This window comes from Eleutherodactylus coqui, chromosome 2 (genome assembly GCF_035609145.1).
Source record: "Eleutherodactylus coqui strain aEleCoq1 chromosome 2, aEleCoq1.hap1, whole genome shotgun sequence".
In the NCBI taxonomy this organism is placed as follows: Eukaryota; Metazoa; Chordata; class Amphibia; order Anura; family Eleutherodactylidae; genus Eleutherodactylus; species Eleutherodactylus coqui.
The window spans coordinates 12,760,857-12,767,198 of NC_089838.1; positions in this window are offsets into that span (position 1 = coordinate 12,760,857).

A 6,342-nucleotide genomic window follows, 5' to 3' on the forward strand; every position below is an offset into this window, starting at 1 on the left:
GAGCCTCTATGTTGACCACTGACACTGCAGAAGGAAAAAAAGAATTAGAACTGCCCTGCAAAAAGCAATGAAGCCCAACACTATGGAGGAGGAGGACCTACATTAGGTTGAAACGTTGCGTGGTCATTTTTAACCTGTTTATGGAGGAATAAACTTGAAGGTTTTATTGCACTAAAGTCTGCTGCTGTTTACATTTAACACAAAGACTGGCCGTGCAGGAAATTGGAGTTCATTCCTGATTTACAGCTGTGCAGAGTGAGAAGCCTTCCCTTGGAAGGGGCTTATAATAGTGGAGCTGCTGGTCCTACTACATTATACTATCTAGATTCATGCACAGCATGTCACATGACATAGCAAGATAGATACACTTAACATGCAACCAAACTCACAGCAATGATTTCAATGTAGTTAACCCTTCAGACACTGCAGCTGTGCAACACACATACAGAACATTAGACAGGACAGCTTTGCACAGTGCATCTACAGAAGACAAACGTGTATGACAATTTGGAGAGGTCCAGAGTGATGTTCTTGGACACTACAGTTTTATGGCCAGAGTCAGCCAATCAGCAAATATTCATGGAGCATGCTCAGTTCAGCTGCGCCAAAATTAGACTCAAATTTCGGCGCGCACAGTGATTTTTGGAGTGTGTGTAGAAGGGGCCTACTGGATGTTTGGTGGAACAGGACAGGTGGGCATTAGGTAGCCTGCTGAGGGGTATTAGCTGACGGGAAACAACTCCTCCTCAGGTGTCTTCTGGAAGAGGGCTATTGGTGGTCTCACTATATAATGCAGCCTGTCACAAGGTTGTAGATGTGCACTCTGTGGTTTTCTATGTGTCTTTAATATGCAGCAGAACAATAGAATGAACTCTCCCCATAGCGAGGGGCTGGATGAACAAGTTTCCAACACAGTAATAAGAAGTTCTCACAAAAAGCAACCTATAATTCTTTGGTAGATACAACTCTGGCGCACAGAGTGCCCTTGGCTTGTCGGCGCAACTCTCCAGTGAAGGCAATGGGATAAAATATCTGACTTCTCTTTTATGTAGGGCTCAGGGCTCTGCCGGGGGACACAAAGCCCATCTGTGTAAGACTCAGATCTGAACTCTGGAGCAATTGAGTAGATCATTTTAATAAAATCTCAGCATTCCACATACGAGGGGAGATCCTTGGAGCCCCAAAATCTGAAACCACAACTTCAAAGGAAATTATCCTATTTACCTCCAACCGATCCCTAGAGGCTCCGAAGCACCACTAGCCCTAATTGATAACATCCACTAGCTCGGAGGGACTGTCCCCAGTCAGAGCCACAGAGCACTAGACCCCATCACACTTCTTCCAATAAGAGGGGGGGATGGGCTGTCCTCACCCTGACTCCCACCCCAAACAATTTAGAATAGACTCAGAGGACCCCCCCACTCACTGTCATGGCATTTTAAAATGCCCAACATACCGATCACCTGCCTGTTGGAGTTCCCTCCTCGCTCCTTTAACCCCTTGTCTCCCACTCCCTTCAAACAGTGGTCATGTGGGCCTTTATACATCGCCTCTGTTACGGCTGTTATTTTACTGTAGACCAGTGGTTTCTAAAAGATGGCTCTCCAGCTGTGGTGAAGTTACCCCTCCCAGCGAGCCATGATAGCCTATATCTGTCTGGATGTGCTGGGTGTTCTGCAAGATGTTTCACCCAAAGTACAACCCTTATTTCAGCTCTCAATTTGTGCAGAACTGTGTTCAGTTTTAGCAGTCTAGTGATTACCGATGAATGATGTCCTGTTTCCCGCCATGGTGTATTCTTAGTCCGGGGCCGGCACCTGCTGGCATGTGGTTCGCGTTTCTAGAGAAGGTGGAGCTGGCTCATTGATCAAAACTGTCTAAGGTCCAATGCACACGGACGTATTTACATTGCGGAATCTGGAGCAGGCTCTTTTTGAAGCTTTTTGCCTCATCTTTTCAGAAAAAATGAAAAAGCTGCAGTCAGATCATACCTACAAATTTTTAAACACTGAAAAGATGGGAAAACTGTGTAGGACACATAGCACATCACATTTATTTTTTTGTTAGGCTATATCTCTTTTACAGTAAGACATGTCCTTTGTATCCCCTCGCAGTGCCCCATTGTGACCTTCTCACAGTAATAGTGCTTCTCAGTGACCCCCCCCCCCCCTCTAAAAACTTATCCTGGCCACAGCTTGTCTCTGCAGAATTTGACACACAGACATCATTGGCTCCTTACTTTTGTAGCATTCTATATTTTCACACCAACACAATCTACCCATCCATAATGCCCCAGATAGTGTTTAAGCACCACACGTTAAGTGCTGCATTTATGGCCCTACACACACTAAATGCGCCCTGGTATTATTGTATCTTGATGCCACCGGAAGCTAGGGGTTTGACAGGGGAACAGCCCAATCACACCCCTAGCTTCTGATTGGCTACATTCAAGAAGGTCCTAGCAGCAGCGTCTGGATAGTTTTTTGCCTGCTCTAGAGGGTTAGGTTTAGGGATTGGTGTTGCTGTTAGGCTTACTTGATTACATATCAATGCTTCCATGTAACAGCGGTTATATGGAAGCATTTACAGCAAATAATGTAAGCGTAACAGCAATACAAATCCCTAACCCTCCAGGGCAAGCAATCCACATTTGGCCGAAGGGGCATAGACCCTGGCGCTGCTGCCGGGAAACTGCAGCGCTCTTCACACTGCACCCCACCGCCGCTCAGCATCGATTACATGTGCCAGTGCAGTGTCGGGGAGTATAGACCCCGACACCACTGCTGGCAAACTGTTGCGCTCTTCACACTGCGCCTCACCAACGCTCAGCACCAATGACGTGCCACTGCAGCTCTGACATGTACCGATTTGTGGATGACAGCTTACTCCACGGCCACCACTCACATGTGGCACCCGATGCCTCACATCTTTCTCCACAGTGGCCCAGGGAATGTGAACGGAGGTGGCAGAAGACAGGGGATGGAGCCAATGATGTTCAGCTGTGCTGCGAGGCCGCCAGCACCTACCGGACCTGTGAGGCCGAGGAAGGCGAGACAGGCATGCAGCCAATCACAAGCAGGGGGCATCAACCTCATGTGAAACACTCTGTATCTTGGCTCCACCACTACTTCCGGTGGTGTCAAGATACAATAGTACCAAATGCCCCTTTGTATGCCTACATCAGTAATAATGCCCCTTTCTCCTCCTATACAGGAATAATGCCTCCATAAGTAATAATGTTGCCTTTTCTGTCCCCCCTAGGTGGTAATGCTGGATTTTCTGCCCCCGTGACTAATAATGTCCCCATCAGTAATAATCACCCTGTTCTGCCCTGGTAACTGACAATGCCCTCTTTTTTGCTGGCAAAAAACACTATATACTTACCTGTTTTGCTCCCCAAGCCACCCTGAACTACGTGACTGCTGTGGCCAATCCCTGGTGCCAGAGTCTGACTCCTGAGATTCACCATGGGTAACGTGTCTCAACACATACCCAAGCTACCCGGAAAGAAGAAGGCGCAGTCCAAGTGGTTTGAGGAGTGAAACTGATAAGTATGTAGTCTTGGTTTGTTAATTTTTTTACTATCAGAATATTTTTTTACTAGCAGAAACTGGTCCCTACTGAATCCACGAAACCGTTGAGAACTAGTTGAGGGCCTTCCTCAGCCTGCCAGATAGTATGCAGCCTGCAACCCCGGAGTAATGGAGATGGCGGAACCTGGAGTTAATGCTCCAATGATAATCCAGCTTGCTGGTAGTGCAGTGGCCCAGTACAACGGGGACCCTCCATAACTGTATGCATGCATTTGTCTTCTCGCTGTTTTCTGTGTTGCAAGAATGGTGTGTATTGCCTAGCTGCAGCACTGAAAGAGTTAACTGTCTGGTATGTGAGCTGACTGTCTGGAAAATGTATTTGTTTGTTTGTCATGTGACCTTGTGAGATATATGTGCTTGCAAGGCCTGTGCAAGGGTCTTCTGTTCTGAGTGCTGAGAGAGTTCTGGGCTGAAAGCATTCTGTTCTGGGCCTGCAGCAGAGAGGTCTTCAGGAGTTTCACACAAGTACCTTCCACCTGTGTGGTTCAGAATGGAAGAGGCAGAGAGAATAGCGCAATGACTGTTGGGGACTACTACCCTCAAGAGTTCGGCAGCGTGAACCCGACCGTGAGTGTGGACTGGTAGAGATTAGAAGAGGGAAGAAAGTGTGGTACCGGGCCAGGACCTACAGATAACTGTGGCTGTGGTTTCTCCTGACGTCCTGTGAGTTTTCCCTGTCATGCTGCCTGTCTAGGAAACCGCTGAACTATATTTGCGCAATAGAGGATTTACTTCACCATCTAGAAATTCCCCGCTGCAGAAGAAATGGTGGCATGGTATTAGTGTATTATGTTACCACCGGAACTTAGGGGTGGCGACATAATGCAGCAGTGTCAAAAATATTTCACGCCTACAACTTGATTGGCTGGGGGCGTGTTTCATAGGCGAAGTGCTGTCCTCATGACTGCGGCACCTGGAGTGTCCGGGGACGGCACATCGGAAACAACAGTGACTGCAGTACTGGGCATCAGGGAGCAGACAGGCAGCCCCCACAATGCAGCAGTCAGCCGTCAGCCGGCACGCAGCACTGAGGTGGCGGAGGGGTGAGCAGGGTACCGGCTGTCCCACAGCACAGAGGCGACGACCGCAACATACCACACAGCGGCTGGCCGGCGCGCAGAAGTGAGGCGGCGGACGGACAATGCAGCAGACAACTATCGGCTACCATGCGCCACTGAGGCGGCAGAGGAGTGAGCAGGTTACCGGCCATCTGAGACCACAGAGGCGCCAAGCGCAAGACACTACACAGCCGGTGGCCGGCACGCAGAAGTGAGGTGGCGGACGGGACAGAGGCACAACTCGCTGGGGCGGCCAGGATCCATAACACAGAAGCGCTGCAGGACCCAGCAGGGGTGAGAAACAGTGACAGGCATTCATTTTTGCTGGCCCTGGAGGGCTAGGGTGAGAGTTAGGCTTAGTTTATTAGGTTGTGTGACTGCTGGAACTTGACAGCATTTACAGCTCATAATGTAAGCCTAAGAAGCAAAATAACTCTCACCCTAAGCATACACTGCAACTAGCCCCTTCAAGCCTTGACCCAATCGGGAGCTAGGGGTGTGAGAGGGGTGTTCCTCCTGTCAAACTTAGCTAGCTTCCAGTGGCGTCAAGATACACTAATACCCGGTGGCATCACCTGTGACAAAAAGAGACTAATGGGTTTCCCGTTTATTTACTGCCCTCTGCCCTTGGACATGTCACTGGTTACCCTCTGGGTGGGAGACGGTAGAGCCACTGTGACAAGGCCCAAACTGTACCCTGCTGTCTCCTAGGCAGTGGCCCGCTTCTCGGACGCTGCAGGAGACTCACACGGACCTTTATTACTTCTGGAACCTCTAGTGTAAGGCCAGGTCTACTCTTGCGCTGCTATTCTGATTCACAACTGTTTCCGCCTCTGCGCCTTCTTTTGTAGGACATAGATACACTTGAGCAGGATGCTGCAGCAGGGTCTCGGTGTGTGATACAATCATCACATTCATGCATGCACATATACGTACGCTCACAATATACAAGGATGCACAGATAGGTAGACAATCAAGTACATGCTCATGACACACATTCAACGTGTTTACTAGATTCATACGTTTTAGGTTTTCTCCTAATTTGCTGGTACTTAGACCTCTCACAACGAGTTCCTGTATTGTGCACACCGTCTGTATCTTATATACGTCTTTCATCAAGTAACCAATTCCATATGTGCCATGGATGGGAGTGAAGCAGTAATGGGGACAGTATAATAGGGAGAGATGTGTTCCTTCCAAATCACCTGGGAGCAGTGAGTACCAGGGGCGTAACTATAGAGGGTGCAGGGGATGCGGTTGCACCCGGGCCCAGGAGCCTTAGGGGGCCCATAAGGCCTCTCTTCTCCATATAGGGAGCCCAGTACTATGAATAAAGCATTATAGTTGGGGGCCCTGTTACAGGTTTTGCATTGGAGCCCAGAAGCTTCAAGTTATGCCTCTGTGCAGCATGGTTTAGGTATGGGTAAGGGTACAGATAGAGGGAGGCCCCAGCTCACCTTTTGCACCAGGGCCCCTGAGCCTTTAGTTACGCCCCTGGTGAGTACAGTTTATTAATGGTAATACCATCCCTAGTAGCCTATAAAGGGTTATTCGTGACACCATTTTGTCCTGTAGCAGAGAAGAATTAATCTGGTCTATGAAATGTTTGCAGGCTTTTTTACTTTATAAGCGAAATACCCTTTTAGCGTTTTGAAGTATAGAGTATAGTATGAAGTATAGCGGAGACTGGG